This window comes from Plectropomus leopardus, chromosome 19 (genome assembly GCF_026936395.1).
Source record: "Plectropomus leopardus strain MGB_pleo_1.0 chromosome 19, ASM2693639v1, whole genome shotgun sequence".
Taxonomy (NCBI): Eukaryota; Metazoa; Chordata; class Actinopteri; order Perciformes; family Serranidae; genus Plectropomus; species Plectropomus leopardus.
Window position 1 is genome coordinate 11,187,838 of NC_142194.1, and position 17,988 is coordinate 11,205,825.

The window sequence follows — 17,988 nt, forward strand, 5'->3', positions numbered from 1 at the left end:
TGAAACCAATGTTCATTTTTGGAGTTATGCAAAAATCTCTCAATGTACTTAAAAAGAAGTCTTGATTTAAGCCCGGTACACACTGTGCCATTTTGGGCTGTCCTAGACAAAAGATGACCATCGTTAAAGAAACATGGCGATATCTTTGGTCATTAAACAGTGGTGCTACGACGCACAGAGAGAGGTTCAACGATGGCTGTTGTCACGATCTTGCGAACAAAGACAGCCTGGGATAAAATTCTGACAGTGTCAGAAATTTGGTATGATTGTGTGACTGCTGTTACGACCTACGTCTACTAACCAACCAATAGAAATGCAGCATAGTATAGTAGATGCCAATACTTATTTTAAGCTTGCTTCGTTGTAAAATTGGTATGCAAAGTTGGCCTCTTTTCTCCAGCCACAACCACATCTACATTCTTCTCCTCCTCTTCAAACTTTTTGTGACAGACATAAATGCCACTATAGCAAGGTTTCAATTCATATGTTTACATTTTGCTTGTACCACTAGTGGCGTAGATGGATGACGCACATGACAATGAGGTTTTGTTCACGCAAATTGACATCGAAAAACATAAGCCGTAGGTGATGTCATCGCACAGTCTGCATACATCAAACTTGATGTCATACCCAAATTTATGAAAATCAGTGTCACACAGTGTAGCTTGCACTAAACTTATAAGATTGCATAAAATCTCCCAGTCCACATGAGGCTTAAAATCTATTTAAAAAGGTACTGTGGCCAAAATGGTCTTTATTCTATTTTCTTTTAGGTTTCGTTACCTTGTAGTGCTATAATTTTTAAAACAGGAAAATCAGTTTGGTTGTATTGTTCAGAACATTGCTAAACAATCTTAAAAACCAACATCAAAAAGATTCTGGATTATGATCCTGCCTGAAAAACATCCTGATTTGATTTTTCTGCCATATCTCCAACGTCTACTTTAGCATCTGCTCGAGGATTTCTTTTTGTCGGTATGTTGTTTATTTATGAATGGAGGCACAACTCTACAGAGAATCTGTAGAGTTTTGTTTACATCCCTTATGTTTGAGTAGCTCTGCTGTTTTCTCCCTGATTATATCCCATCTGTATTCACTTTACCATTGCCAGGTCACCACCACTTTATGTCTACTACCTGCTGAAGACAAGTGCAGCGAGGATGATTCTCTGGGTGATTCAATGTCTGGTACAGTCCCGAAAAGCGGAACTCATTTCCAGGCCAAGCTACCACGGAGTCCCAGCAGGGAGACATGAAGCAATCTCAGGCCTGTGATGCCCTCCCACAGTACCCGCTGCCCTTTTACTCCCACATCCTTCCCTTTTATCTGGAATCTATTTTCCCTTCTCCCCCCGTAAGGTAACTCCATCTGAAATTTTACATCTCCCATCTCTCACTCTCTCTCTGGTTTCCTCTTCCCATGATGGATGAGCTCCACACTCTGGGGTGTCTCAGCCTGTCCATCATGCCCCGCGATTAGGAATTAAAAATTGCAAACGTTTCACAATAGCCACCCCCATTTTTTTTCCTCCCACTCCCCCTCACAACCCCGCCTCTCGCCCAACCACACCTGCCACACCATCACCAAAACCCTCACTGCCACCATCAACGCCACATCCCCATGCAGCCTAACTCACTATCCCCAACTCAGATGCACCAAACACCTCCATTCATCTAAGTGGGGAAAAAAAACATAATTTATTTTGTACTTCCCAGATAATTTACTTTTTTTCTTTCCTTTCTACAGGAATTCTCCATTTCCCTATAAAATGAAAATTCATCTAGAATTACATCTTATGTCATCATTATGTTTATTAAGCGTGGATGATGTATATGAACAGCGCTGGCTTGCCGCTGAGTGCTTAATGATGCATAAGATTAAGCCGAGGCTCTCAGCTGCGCTGTGACTCCCCTCTGGTACCCATACTGCCGAGGCATGCTGGGAGTACAAGCTCCAAACGGCCATCAGGTGAAAGGAACTAACATCTCTCTTTTTGTCTGTGTGTGAGTGAATGTGTGCTGTGTGTACTTATGTTTTGTGCACACTGGCAGAATGGGAGTGTGTTTCTTCCCGAGCACATGTAAGAGCTGTAGAGGAATGGCGCGCTATCACTGTGCTTTATAGTATCTGTCCACTGATATTAGAAATAACTTGCTTTCTCCTTGCTCACTGTGCTCCGATCATGCTGTTTTCTCCATTTCATCCCTTTCTCCTCTCTGCCCCTCTATCCATCCCTGGACCCCGTTCTCTCTGTGTCCTTCCTCCCTTCATTTCTCTTCTCCCCTTCTCACCGCCACGCCGCTGTTTTGCCGCAGCAGTCTATGACAAAAACATTATCCTTCTGCTGCTAAACAATCCAATAAACCTCTCCACAGGGAGGAAGTTAACCTCTTGTCTGTTCGACTGATGCCTTCCAGACCACGTGACGGCTGCCACAGTAAATTCAAATCATTAGTCTCCTTGCCCCCCATCAGAGAAAAAAACTTCTATTAGTAATGGAGACCTCGTAAGAGACCTTCCGCGGAGAGCACTGCCTTCCCAATTCCCAGTGGAGAAATCCTGCGCAAAAAACTAATTCTACTTTTAATAATCTGTCATCAAGACCAGAGGCAGTCATAAATTATGTGGGGAGCATGTGCGAGAGCGAGCCACAAGAGGGAAATCAGGGTAGAAAATCAAAGCCCAAGTTTGACAAACTTTCCTGAAGATAAATAATAACTTACAAACCGGATTAGTTGTTAAGTCACAGCTGAGCGCACAGTCAAGCCGCTCCAATCAGCCGATGCAGATGAAGAATTTATAGGTAGAGCTCATCATTTGTTTTCCCACTCTCCTCCCTCTTTTTATATGCATCCCACCTTTTCTCATCCCTGTCTCCTTCAAGCTTATTATATTCAGGCCCTGTTGTCACACCCTGGGCTGGTTTTATCATTAACTCCTTGTGTGCCAGACAATAGACTACAGGTAAAGGCGCATCTAGAGATGACACTTTTTTTTTTTTTGCTAGTGGACGAAGATGACAGAAGCAGGAGTGCCTGGTTTGTAGGGATATCCTGATTAAGTTTTTTTGCTGATACCAAGTCCCGATCCAATATTTACCTAGATAATACAGCTGCACAATGCACACTTAGAGTACTTAAAAGTTATTAAAATCATTTCAGTGTATATGCTTGACAGTTTAATAGCTCTGCAGTGCAATACAAGAAAATATGTCTATATCCACACAGTTCCGTAGGGTTATTTATTGTATTTTTCTTAAAAAAAAAACAAAGTAAAAAAACTACAAAATATTTTATACGGCTCTTATCACAATGCCAGATCATGCAGAATTTGTTTTTTTAATAATATAAAGTAAACAACCTAAAATGTGTCTTCAAAAAATGCTTTCAAATCCACTTATTGTAGCACTCTAATAAATACAGAACACTTTAAATGAGTAATCTAATCCCAATCCTACGCCAAAGTATTGTTATAGCTGAAATGTATCATTCCCAGTCACAACAAATAAAAAGCAGTCACAGTCTGGTTTATTCCAGCATTATACTAAACTAGTTCACTAAAAACATCAAAAATTTATTTTCAACTTAAAGTGGTGTAGCAGCTGAACATGAATCAGAATAGCAGCATTACAATAAAACCTGAATATCTGCTGGAAATCAGGCTTTCAGTTTACAACATCTGTGTGACAGCGGAAGTAAACACATCAACGGGTGGGGCACATGCTCAAAATAACCCATCCCAATTAGTTTAAAAATGCATCGATCAGGCCCAATACCGATTCTTCTGATCTGACTGGGACATCCCTACTGGCTTTGGTTGAAAAGTTAATACAAGGGAAAGCTGGAGTCCCCTAACAACTGCACACCTTAATTGACCACTAAAACAGAGCAAATCATCATGGGAGAGGTATGTTGAAGGTAAAAGACACGTTTGAAAAAAGACCAAGGTGCTTTGAGGGAGTGCGAGGGAAAAGGCTATCAGCCGCAAGGGTCTGCTCTTTGTTCCTGTGTCAATATCTCTGTAAACTATCGACATGCATCATAATCGTTCCCTTCTATCAAGTGCAGACTAAAGAACAATCTCCATTAGGTGACAGCGCCCCGGCAGGTTGATAAATGCTCCCTGACGAAAGGGAAGGAATTGCGTAAAATAAAGAGGCATGTTCCAACAAGTCTTGTCAAAATGGTATTGATTTAATCATCTGCAGAAATACACATTCTTGGTTAGTGTAGCGTGCAGCAGAGATGGCAGCCGCGGCAGAAGCTGGGATACGCTTTACAGTTGTTGACGCGGAGACGCTCTCCCTCATTGGCTTTGCAGGTGATGAAACACACGCTGAGCTGCGCTCTAATTTTTTTCTCCCCCTCTCTCCCTCTTTCCCTCTTCAATCAGATGTTATTCTAAGAAAGTGTCTGAAAATCTCCTTTTCTATTTTTATTTAGGAGCAACAAATATGACTTAATGCGAGTGGGCGAGTCTATACGTAGCGTGCCGCTGTGGCCAGCCTTCTCCTTGGCCTCTCAGCAGAGTGCAGAGGCGATAGATAACAATAGCCCTCCATCATCTAGACACACCAATGGTATTCCAGTGGCTGGAGTGAGCTGGCCAGAGGTCTGGGAGTGTTTATTTAACATCGGGGTGTTGGAGAGTGTGTCTCACCTTGGGACAAATGGATCCCCTCTCCTTCCTCCTTTGGCAGCCTCAGAGTAAACACCATGGCAGAAAACTGGAACTCTCATTGCTCTGAAGTACAAGTTCATCAGGCAGGCAGGGAGGTTCATCATTGGAGTCTCACTGCAGGACGGAGCCACTAAAAACACAACAAAGCATGTCTATAAATACCCCTTTTGTTCACATGTCTGTGATGTAAGCAGCATAACACATTAAAATGAAAATTTAGCCTAAAATCACTATCACAAGCAGTGAGAGTGGCAGCAAAAGCAGTTGTTTTCTTACAACTGTAATCATTTAGAAGGTTAAAGTGGGCATTATTATCTCGGCACAGCCCATCTGAGCAGTGATGAGGTGAACACAAATAATGTGCGTCCCCAACAGAGGGAAGATGTGTGGCTGCAGCCGCTGGGGGTTGGAGACAATCCCACAGTGACCTGACCTTGACATGTCTGAGTGAAATGGTGGTGGAGGCTAATACCTCATCATATCGAGTTTGACTTTGAGCTCGCTCACTGTGGTTGGCGCCATAAAACAAAGGATAACAGTGTGGACAAACAGTCATAAACTATGGACAATTAACATGCATTAGTATCAAATAAGGCACGTGGTTTTAAAAAAAAAAAATGTTTTGTTTTAATAAGTAATTCAAAACAAATCTGGGATGTGCATGATTAGTCTACAGTTGCTACCCCCTCTCTCCAGTTAACTAGTCTAAGTTTAATCTTCCGTTTAATCATCAGGGAAATTAATTGTCAGGTACATCCCTAAAATATATACAATATTTAAAAAAAAAAAGTGAGACATGAACTCCTTAACGTATGAGTAATATGGGTTTGATAATAATAATATAGATTTTTAGATTCCTGAGCTAACAATGTCAATGGGACACATTTCTTCTTCGGACAATAAAACACTGAAGCCAATGGAACGGAATCATACATGACCGCATCATAAAATGTCTACATTACACAAAAAATGAAATGTCCACTTCTCTGAAATCAGGTTATAACTCATCATATCAAGCTAAGACTGAAGCTTTAGACATTATTCAGTCCAGGAGGACAAGTGGAGAGGAGAGGGAGACACCTCGTGTGAGCGCAGACCTTTATATATTACCTCCTGCTCCAAAGTAAGGACAAAGGGAATGAAGATGACTACCCTGTCACTGGAAAAAAAACAGATGAACCACACAGACCTGACTGAACTGTTCACTTACCACAACCTGGGCCTCACACAACACACTGCAACCTAACTAACATTTTTTTTGTTTGTTTTTTTGATCAATAGCCAATCTGGAAGAGTATGTTCAGCCATGCTTTATCTCTGCTTACAAAGTGTATCAAAAATATATTGAGCAATTTTATTGTTTTTGTAGGTTATTGATATTTGTTGTGAAAATTATTTTGACAGCCTTGTAAAACATAGGTTATTATACAGATTCTGTATCATCCAGTGATAGAGGAAGTATTCAGATCCTTTACCTAAAGATAAACTATGCAGGATTTTCCTAAGAAAGCAGCGTATATGAATAAAAATCTGTCTCAGTCATCACTTATGAGACACTAGAAGTGTGTAGCGGCGTATTTTTCTGCACAGACTCGGCCCTTTGCATGTATTTTTTTTATTTTCTTCAAATTTTCTGTGTTCAGAAAGCTCATGGGCGTGTACTTCCACAGCACTCAGGAGATGTCAGGCTTTATAAAATGTAGGTGCCAGACCATAAACAGCAGGCATGCAAAAAAAAAAAAACAACACGAAAAAATGGAAATACAGTGATCATTTTTACAAAATGCTTACAAGGTAACCAACATTCCTGCAGGGTATACCTTTAAGTAAAACAATTCCACATGGTAAAAATACTGTGATACTAGTAAAAGCTCTGCATTAATAAATGTTACTTAAGTAAAAGAATGTAAGGGGGAAATACCGGGTGTTTGTTGGTGGGTTTTCTTTGCAATTTTGTTTCTCTCATGATGTTTGTGGAATTCCACTGCCTTCATTCCCATCATACAGTTTGAAAACATTTTTGCATAAAATGCCCAGAGCCTTGTATGCTTTGCTTTGTGGTGATTTCACCCATCTTATGAAATACCATTTTCATTGGATTTGCACTTTTCCATGTCATCCAAGGTACAGTGACAGTAGGGTTGCAAAGGTAAGAGATTTTCATGGTAAGATAGCAGTCACAATTTTACAGTATTACAGTATTATCAGTTACAATGACCCTGAAAAACATTAAACCATTAAGTATATTTTTGTTTTATTATAACTGGAGCTTGATTTTTTTATTCTTTATTTTTATGAAAGTTTGTATATTAAGTCTGACAGGCAGTGGAGGACATGTGCACACCCAGGTAAGATTCTCTGTCTAGTTGCTTTTTTTTCCCCAACAATGTACATAAGCAAATGCACACAGTATGATAACCATCAATTTCTATATTACAGTGCATGATTTCACAGTATATCGCTGCAACAATAAGTGACAGACAGTTGATCCTCTGCTCAGAGCATCCTGCCCGGAAACAAATTATGAGTGTTGTTGGTTCCACTGCCCTGTTCTGCGTGACAATAATGCGAAAGGTATTTTTCTAAATTATTTATTTTAAATGAGATTTGAGATTTTACAATGCAGCATCAGAAAAAATAAAAATATAATCCTACTTCCAGTGTTTCAGCATTTTAAGAGTTTTTAAAGATTGATTTAAGACATTTTTTATCCCAGTCAAGACCTTATTTTAAGATGATCAAAATCAGTGTCTTTAAAGTCTTTTTGAGGATTCATGAGAAAACTGCTCTGTTTAATCGCTGTGCGACATGCTGTGGTGTGAAGTTAATAAACTGCATCATCAGACATATTTGCTGGTTGGTTAGCCAAATAGAGGCTTGTTTTGTCCACAATTGTCCCTGTCAAGCTTGACACTGTTTGGGCCATTTCTCAGGTCACAGAGCAAGAAAGGACAAGAAAACACAAATATCAAATATGACGGGTAAAGAACATCATTTAAGACTTGAGCCAGCCTCAAAATGAGCTAATATTCATATTGAATGGATATTAGATGAATGCATCACTCCAGTCCTCTAACAGTTAAGGCAATCTTAATCTTTATGTCGATAATGAAGATGTGTGTGATATCAACTAGTCAGTGTAATTAATAGGAATGTCAGTGACATTGTATTAATAGCATCATGCATAGCATCAATTTAGCGTAAATTGTCGTTTTGACAAGCCATTTTAATTAAAACTATCACACAAGAATTAAAGGACCGTGGTCGTCATTTTGGGAGACTATCAAATAATGTTACCATCTGGTATTTTTTTGCATGTCTTCTCCCGGCTAATTATAAGTGATACTCAAAAGGTTAGAGGCACTTTGGCAGATGCAGTGATCACCACCATACTGTCCCTGCAATAACCCACAGGTCGTTACACTATACATAGTGAAGATATGATAGCCTGCTGTTCCATTATGATCCACTAGAATTACAAATGACCACAATGACCACTGACATTATTCTATCGTCACATTTTTTCATGAGGTATTTCTAGTTTTGTTTTCTTATAAAACCTACAAGGTCACATGATGCACGCGCTCAAACCAGAACGCACTTCAGTCTTCAGTGAGTGGTGATCCAGCCCAGGAATCAATCTTCCTGACCACTCTCAGAGCCCAGGAGTGAGCTCAATATGGGCTCAATTCCTGTGGGCTGCTCCGGGGATGAATTGAAATAGCACTCCTGTACAGTCGTCTCACAGACAGTCTTTACAGGAAATGTTGCTTTTTATTCATCCAAATGCAGCTACTGTGCTTCTCAGCAGAGAAAGAGAGCACAAGAGCTCTCTGCATGTCACTGGGTTTTCACATTTCTGCAGAGGTCACCTTCATGACTGAAGAGGATAACGCTGGTTATCAATAATACACCATATGAATTGTTAAAAGGTGTAATATTACAGTTGTAGTGATGGATTATTGCCTTACAATTAATCATTGCATTTTGTGCATTTTGAGTGAGCGATAAAAAGGACAATGGCACTCTTTTCGCGCTAATAATGACACAATGCTATGGCTTCATGGTACTGTAGTTTCAAAATTACCATACCATTTTTAATGGTATTACTTAGAGCTGCAGTGATTTATCAATTAAAAGTTGACTACTAAGTTAATCGGCAGCTAATTTAATAACCGATTGATCGGTTTTAGTCATGTTTTTAAGGAAGAAAGTATAAATCATGTTTCAGCTTCTTGAATTTGTGTATTTTCTGTTATCTCCTCTCTGACAGTAAATTAAATATTTTTGGCTTGCGGACAAAACATGACATTTGAGAAATTTAGCTTGGGCTTTGGGAAACTCTGCTTGGCCTTTTTTTTACCATTATCTTACTTTTTATTGACCAAACAACTATTCGATTAATCGAGAAAATAATTGACAGATAAATCAACAATGAAAATAATTGTTAGTTGCTGCCCTAGTACTACTGCCATGCTTTTTTTAATGGCTTGAATAAATTCTGATGTTTACATACACTGTACATATCGTAATGACAATGCTTGAAAGACAAATCCCATGTCAACTCAAAAATGAGAAGGTAAAGTTGGCATAATTGCAGTTACAGTACGAGGGTCATTACTTAACAGTTAGGGCAATTATGCACCTGTCTCTCTATCTCTGGTCATAATCTGCCCATCTTATGTTGATTTGTACTACAACAAGATCTGATACTCATAGTGCTTCTCATACATAACACACAGCTGGCCTCCTTCTGCTAAGTTTAAAGACTGTAGCCTGTGGTGCGATGCAAACTAACATGTTCCTTGGTGGGCGCATTGCTGTTTCTAAGAATACGATGTTTTGTCATGATTGAGAGGGAAGTATAGATGTAAAAGGCCAGAATAGTTTGTTTAAATTTTGGATAAAAGGCTTTGTGCATTTTCATTTGAGCTACAATTGATTCGTACCATGCCAGAGTACGATTGCATCTCTCACCAATCCCCCGCTGCTTAGCTTAAGCACTAGCAAAGTTGTTGTGTACCCAAGTACACCTGGGTCATCTTCAACATGACATTTTTATTGTACTACCCTGTAGAAAGTGGTACCATAGATGGACACTGCTGCTCAAAGGGCTGTCATCAGCGGAGACCCACAGAGCATTAGGGTGAAACTAAGCTCCTGGCGGGAGGAGGAGCCACCGAGCTTCACCTGTAGGTACCTGTAAGTATATAGTGAAGCAAGATCTGGGTCTGTCTGTGGATGACTGTGCTGCCATCTGTGACAGAGGTGTCAAAACTAAATCAAAATGTTTCATAACGGGTTAAAACCTTGTGTTTACACTAAATAACGATCTACTTCCGCATTTTTGTACACGATTGGTACTTAAGACGACCTTTTCAGGTGGTCTTGGGCACGAGTCAGCCTAAGGTGCCTGGGTACAATACACAGATCCAGGCCCGAGTCCCTGATGTGAAGCCCCCTAAGTGACATTTAGGGTAGATGTTTCAGGACAGCTTGACAGCTAAACATGTTTGCACCTTTGGTTAGCTAGTCTAGTTACTGTAATGTATTGCTTGTATGCAACTAAATCCATAAACATATTGCAAATGGCCATATGATTTGGCATTTACTATAACAGATTTTTACCAGTCGTATTTCAAAAGGTGAAAGTAAAAGCTCCTTACAATTAAAATATTATCCATATTTAGAAATAAAAACCTTATATTCCAACAGAAACGTTTCTTGACTTGACTGCTGGGAACTGCTTTACTGAATTATAAGGATTTGTCAAATCATGTCATGGACAGCTACATTGGTGAGTGACCACGGAGCAATAGATGAGTCAGGTGAGAGAGTGATGGAGTAAGTAAATGAATGAGTGTAGCGAGTAATTGCGGCAAATGAGAGAGTGAGCAGCCTGACCTCTTTGCTGACTTGTGTTTTCAGTCACTCTTCCTGGTTACTATGCGTCATGCTTTGTTTCATCTGACGTGCAATTATTTTTCCCATTAAATACACAACATGTATTTCACTTAGTTTTTCTGAATGAAATTTCAATCAGAGGCCATTACACTCTTCAGACAGAGAAAGTTTAGAAAAATAACAAGGCGCAATGGAAAAGAAAATAATGCTCTGTCAACGGAGATGGAAAACACAAAAATAATCATTTGCGCGGAGCAGGTGATGCATATGTTAAAGTGTCAAGAAGCAGAGGAGAAATTAATAGCTTTCTGCCATAAGCATTCTCTGATAAATATGATTACATTTGCATACTTCATTTTACTCTTGATCTGCTGTCTCGGTGATTCTTGTGATTCTCGCACGCCTGTTCCAAAAGGAAAAGTAATTTCCATTACTGCTCAAACATGAAACAAGTATTTCGGGTCTCATTAGGGATTTCCCTGCCGCTCGTCCCGTTGACGACACAATGCAGCAAACATATGTCGACAAGACCATGTAGGATAATTGCGCATCAAAAGTAGAGGAAACAGTTAAGTTACTTGTTCACGTGGACGTTTAATTACCTCGACTATTCCTGCAATGTAAACACTGCAATGTGAATAATGTGTAAATCAATGATTTGAGGAGATGGTTGTGGGGTAGGTGGTGGATGGGTCTTCTAGGAAGTGTTTTGTGCCTCATTAACTTATCAATAAGGCCATCTGACATTGTCCTCTATTTGCCCTAATGAGGAAAGCTGTCCGTCCCTGTGTAATGGCCCTGCGTTTGGCCCACATCTTGACAAAAGAATCTGCACACACACATAACCTTGATCACATGGTTCAGATAAGTGCTTTTATGTTTACTCTAATTTTGCTAAAAGTTACAAGCAGACTGAGGTGTCAACTGTAGATGTTAGAGTGGTTCTCCATCACGTTAAGCTACTTTATCAAGGTGTTGCCCTCAACGTGTTCATGCCATAGGTCATTGAACATATGGGTGCCCTCTGGTCTGAGTATATGCTTTTTATGTGGACGGAGACATGCGGTGATTGAGTTACCTTTTTCCAATTCAGTAATGGACCTGAATAGTACACTGCATCTTGGAAAGTGAGCTCTACAGCATCCCCATGTACTCTGATAAATGTTGCTTTCATATGAAATGAGACCTTTTATCTCTATAAACAGCTTGGTTAGAAAACAGAATGGAAAATCTTTTGGTTTCCTAGAAGGCTGCACAATTATAGCCAAAATGATAATTACTATTATTTCTTTAAATATTAAGATCAGGATTATTTAGTACACATATTATTCAATTTTAGAGACACTTTTTTTACACTTTAACATTTAAATCAACAGAGCATTGTTTTCATTTTCACATTGTGCTACATTCATGTTACTTACCAAATCTTCATCAGCATGAGACTTGAGATAAGATCCTTCTTCACCTGAATTCAGAGCCTCTCCTAGAGAAAAAAAATATAAATAAAAGTCTTTATCGTACACAAATCTTTGGCTAAATCTTTGTAAACAATAACAATGACATAACATGGCAATAACAATCATTTACTTTCTTTGTTATATGGCAGCTGACATTGTCTTCTGCTCAGAATTGTTTTCCTAATATGTGGACATTTACTGTTGCTGTTCTTCTTTGAGTTAGCCCCTAACTGATAACAATTGTTTTTTAAATCTCCCACAGTGGGTCGAACACATAACACACCATCAGAATGTCCTGCTGGCTGTCCTCCACATACAGAGACTGTTTCGGCGCTGTTACTACTTCCCATGGAGGCCTAAAGTTTAGACATTTTTGTTCCCCCATTCTGCGATCGTACCTTATATACCGAACCACAAGGCGACGTAACGGCATGATATTTCCACCTTGAACAGGTATTGTAAAAGCAGCTTAAGTTGATGCTGGACAAGGTTGAGGTAGTAATGTTACTCCTCTTGGCCGTCATGCATTCATCATAAAACATTGTGGTGTTTGTTGTGGACATTTGATCGTTGTTTTGCCAGTGTGCTCTCTGTTGTATATTACTCTTCTATTCTGGGCAGCTGTAGCAACATTCAGGAAAGTTTTCATAGGCGGCTGCTGCGTGCATGACAGCTGTTAGGAAGCGCTTGATTTGACATGCAGTTTAGTTTCTTTAAGTGGAGCACGCATTTTAAACATCAGTATCACAGTCAAACATGATCATTTAATTGAAGGAAGCCAAAATCATGATTGTGATCAATATTCGATTAATTGTGCTGCCCTAATTCATAGATCTTGTTATTATGTCTTGTCCAGTAACAGCTATTTAGGAAACATGAAGTAAAATATTGGGAGCTTGGTCCTGATAAAATAAGGAATCATTGTCAACCATTTGTACAAACTACATCAACATTGTTAGCGTTTCATGTCTTTGTCATGGATTAGAATCGACACATATTTGTGGTCTTCGTATGGTGATTCTCTGGACGACGATATTTGCACTTTTCCCCCGCTGTTTTCCAGTTCAGGATTCCAATTAACCTGTGCAAAGCGTGACGCCAATCACAGGACGCTGTATCGACAACGGGCATGAAAAGAATAATGCTGTTAGGATGATGTAGCTTACTGTGGGGGACTCCTCCCTCACTGGTGACAGAGAAGTTTGCTCCAGTCATTTATCAAGTCCTCTCTGGCCACCAAGGGGCTGGCGAGTCCCAGGGCCGCCTGCTGCTTGGGGGGCCAGCGTGCAATATGTGCATTTTAGGCCTCTGGTGGGCTGGCGAAAACTGCTGATGTGCTCACTGCTGCTAAGTTTGATGGATTTGTTGTTGTCATTTGCTTTGGTTCTGTTCCCCGCAACAAAACAAAGGGAATCATTAACTCTTTTGTGCTGCATGGGACTTTTATGGGTTAGGGATAATGCAAAACGAGATGGGGTACAGATGGGGTCAGCTGGAGCATTCTGTTGCTGGAGCCTTCCAGAATGGGGCGTTGAACATGCATGGATGATCCTGCATAGAGAGCTGATTACAGAATGATTTAGTGACCACTGATATCCCCTTTCTTTCTCAAGCTCCCATCATCGGGCTCATTTCAGCCGCAAGAGTGCAACTGGCAGTGCTCACCACTTATATTTATAGCCAGTTGCTGTTTAGCACCTCATGCGATGTTCTGGCCAGGCTCAAGACTGAGCCATTACAGTGCATCACCGTTAGAGGCTTGCAGTGTTTACTGATGCAGGCTTGGCAGAGGACTGCTCTACCATTTGAGGCTGCTGCCATCACTGTAAAGCGAAGTGCAGGATACTTAAAAAGTCAAAACTGATTTAACTAAACTAATAATATTGAGATTCTGTAAAAATGTTTAAATAAAAGCTTAAATCAATCAGTCAGTTGAGCAAAAATGTAGAAAATGAAAAATGTAGAATATTCTCAAGTTTCTTCTCTTCATAGATTTTTTTTCCTCCGCTACATCATATAATATAAGGGATGGGTGATATAGCCTATAAAAAGTACTGCAATATTTTTAGACTATATACACTATAAACATCTCGATATGTTGATATCTCCTCTAGACTACTGTAGACTTCTAAAATACTATACTACTAAATAAACTAGTGTTGTGATAAATCCAAATAAAGTATTGTTAGCTGTTAGCATGCATCCCATATGGAACAAGACGCAATACATCGACTATAATCCATATATTGCCCACTAAGTTATATTATGTAGACTGAAAATCTTTGAGACTTGGACTCTTGGTCGGACAAAACAAGCAATCTAAAGATGTCATCTGGGAAACTATAATGGCATTTTTTTCAATATTTCCTGGCAGTTCATAGACTAAACATGTAATCAATTAATGAAATAAATAATGAGCAAATGAACCAGTAATTAAAGTTATCCTCTGTTGGTAATTTAAATGACAAGTTATTTTGTGCACCATGTTTTTTTCATTTGTTTTTAAAGTACTGAGGACTGTAACCAGACTGTGGTGAAGACATGTGCAGTATCAACTGCAGCAAAAATACTAAGAGAGACAGTTAAATTAAAATTTAATCAAAAAGTGTATAAACAATCCTATTAGCATATACAGTATATTATCTTAGAAAAACTGAAAACATGCATATAGTGAATGATGTGTGCAATACACAATGAATTCCTGAGTTTTCTGCCTTTAAAGCAGACAAAACAAATTCAATATAATTTAAATAGTTGTAGACATTTGTACTTGTTCCATTGTTTCTAAAATAACATAAATTGTAACGGATGGAGGAGCGTGTTTGGCTGAAGGCAGGTGGCCATGCAGTTGCTAAACTTCAAGGTGAAGACTTGCTTCCTCAAGGGAGAGTTGAAGATCAAGACAAATCCTCTTATTTTTCTCTGTCAAGTCATCACAGTCTGAGACGAAATACAAATTGAGATTGTAGCAAACGGCCTGCGACAGTCTGCTGTTGACTGCAAGGGTTACGGGGTGATTGAGTGTGTGTTTGACTGCTCGAGGCCGAGGGCTAACAGTACTGTTACACAGACAAGGTCGTCTCAGAGAGAGAGAGTAGCCTCAGCACATAATCCCAGTGTTCCTGACTACTATGAACACAGACCTGCCGCAAAATTTATTAAAGTGGAAGAGCATTACTTGGGAAGTAAGATAAGACAGATGGAAGTGTATGGTTTTGGCAGAGAAATGATCTACCGTATCTCAGTCACCTCTTGATTTCGAATGGGCACCGACTCTTAATGTAGATAATCCTGCCTCCCAAAAACAGACCACTGCCATTGAAACTTAATACTTTGACCAGCGTTGACTCATGTTGCGTATTGAGGGGTCAGCAGTCATGATAATAATAATTCGATTTAGCTCAATGTCACATCCAAGAAAAATGGCTACACCATACAGTAGCAATATTTTATCAATACTGACCAGAGGCTCAAGCCAACCTTGATATGTTCCCCTTCTGTTCATCAATAACGCAAAAGAGGAAAGTTATTTCCCATATAAAACTAATCTTTCCTTTTTATTGTATTTTAATGAAACAGACTTGGTTCTAAGGCAGTAATTCATTCCATTTGTTATGTTTGGACAACTCATTAACATTATCATCTATTATCATTAGACTGAAATTTTAAGCTTCTTCTCCCTTGAGATGCAGTGCGTTTCTTCTCTTCAGTTTGCATTAAAACAAATGTGGACCTGCTGATGCATTAGATTAATGTGCTCACTCACTGCCTGCTACAAAGCACCAGTCCAGCTTGAAAACTAGACCAAATTTCTGTCTTTTGAGCCTTGTCCACAAAGGAAACATCCTAGTATTATTGCATTAGTTGTGCCTTATGAAAATCTGACTGATTGTTTGTTTTATACCACCAAACAGAAAGTAACACGTGCCTGTCAGCTCATCTTTGCATTAAATGTAATGTCACCAAAATGTAAAGCAAAGCTATCTAGTGGCATACAGTGTACCTAATTATTGAATGTAATCAGGGCCTGTGTTCAAGTACACATTATAGAATTATTTGCCCAGGGATTAATTTGTCTGTTAATTTACTAATATAATCATCCACACGTCAAGCGTTAGAGGCACTGTTTTTGCCTGACTTCTTGTAACATTTACTAAATCACAACGCTAATGAGTTATTTAGACTTCCACATCAAATTCAAAGTTCCTAATTCTTGCTGAGTCTGCTGCAACAGATCAGGCCATTTGCTAATTACAAAGTTTGCCTTTTTCCCCCGTGAATAAATAATGTTGATTAATTAGCAATTCAAAATAAGTGAAGATGATCTATGTAGTATATATCACTGTCATGAAAACTTACTGAAACGTTTCATTTACATTGCCTGAATACTAAATTACATACATCCAAACTTTACAGATTTGATGGAGAATTAATAATGTTTAAGGTGAAAGGTTATATGTAAAAACCTACTGACTAAAAATGATCAAGATGTTGGAGTAATGAAAGCGTCTTAATAATACATCTGTTGTCTTCTTAAGCTCATCTCTCAGGTGGGTGTGTATGCACAAATATACACATCTGCTTCATGTGGATAAATAAATATTGTTTAGACATGTTAATATAAATTAAATTGACTCTGCTCATGCAACAAAAACACTGATAGACCATCACAAACTGTTGGCCTCCAATATGAGTTAGAAAAAGCTGAATCAACTCCTTTGTGACAGTCTCCACAAAAATAATATTTTAAGCCTCACAAAAGTAGTCTTTATAAAGGACTGCTGTATCAGATTGCATTTCATTGTATAGGATATTTATTGTTATTGGATGAGTAAGTTAAAATGTATTGACTTGTCTTGTTCTTGTTTGATCTGCAAGTTATCAAATCATCCATGTATCATATAATCTTGACCAACAACGTTTCATTTTGTGGTAGAATATGTATAACACCTCATATTCCTTGTGTGTTATTGCCATTTCTGTGCTTTAATAACAATTATGAAACAGTGCATAGGCATGCATCACAACATCTAAATACCTCGAGTTTGTAAAATCTTGTCAGCGCAGGGGACAGGTCCTCCATGGACAGTTTGCAGAGCAGCTCGGGCCATTTGTGTAGCGTTTCTGTTCCTAGTTTGAATCCACTTTACAGAATCTATTCACCATCAATCCTTGGGTTATAAACAGGGTTGTCTTTCACGACCTAAAGTGAAAGAAACACATTTATGTTTGCGTTATTCAACCAACAGCTTTGCATTGTATATGTGTGTCACTTTAAGGGATTTACAGCAATGTCCCCATACACCTTTTAGCATAAAAATCGCACTCTGCTTGCTCTAGGTTTGCTAAATATCTCCACAACAAATCAAACATTTGCATATGACTACAGGTTATCTCGTAGGCTAACGCTAGCGCTAACGATTCGCAGCTAATGTTATGCTACGTTTGCTAACGTTGGCTCAGCTAGCACCGGCTAAAATGACAGGCTATCCGTTTTGTTGGTGGTAGTTATAAACGGTGGTGCCGTTAATACCTTTTCTGAGTAAAAAGTCAGGTTTTGAGCTGGCTCAGACCTTGAAACAACGACGACGCTAACACTTTTTTACTTATTTATCACAGTCGTATGCCGGGGTACACTTGACGTTCGTTGCATGTACGTAGAGCCCGCCCACTATTAAAGGACTTTGAATTGATTGGTTCCCGGGAGGGCAGGCTCGCCCAATCGGATTTTGCCGGCAGGACAAAAGTCACTCCTCCTCACCTGTCAGTCAAAGTGGTCAATCACAACAGCACAATCAGAGGAAAAGCTCAAAGTAAAGGCCTGCAGATTGAGATTTGATGATCATTGGTAGAAGATGCCACACTGCTTAATTTGCTGGAAAGTAACTAAATACATTTTTTCAAGTAGGCTACTGTACTTGCAATGTAGCATACAATTTTGGCGTAC

At 39.2% G+C, this 17,988-nt stretch overlaps 1 long non-coding RNA gene across 1 annotated transcript in view; it reads right to left on the reverse strand.

The window, feature by feature from the left end:
* The window catches only part of LOC148186316 (uncharacterized), a 77,473-nt gene extending 59,790 nt beyond the window's left edge, over positions 1-17,683 (reverse strand). The window contains exons 1-4 of the long non-coding RNA XR_015775008.1: positions 17,575-17,683; positions 17,080-17,244; positions 12,006-12,067; positions 4,660-4,810 (exon numbers count right to left, since the gene is read on the reverse strand). This is a non-coding gene — a long non-coding RNA (uncharacterized LOC148186316). The remainder of the gene's footprint in view (positions 1-4,659; positions 4,811-12,005; positions 12,068-17,079; positions 17,245-17,574) is intronic.
* Positions 17,684-17,988: the final 305 nt, after the last annotated feature.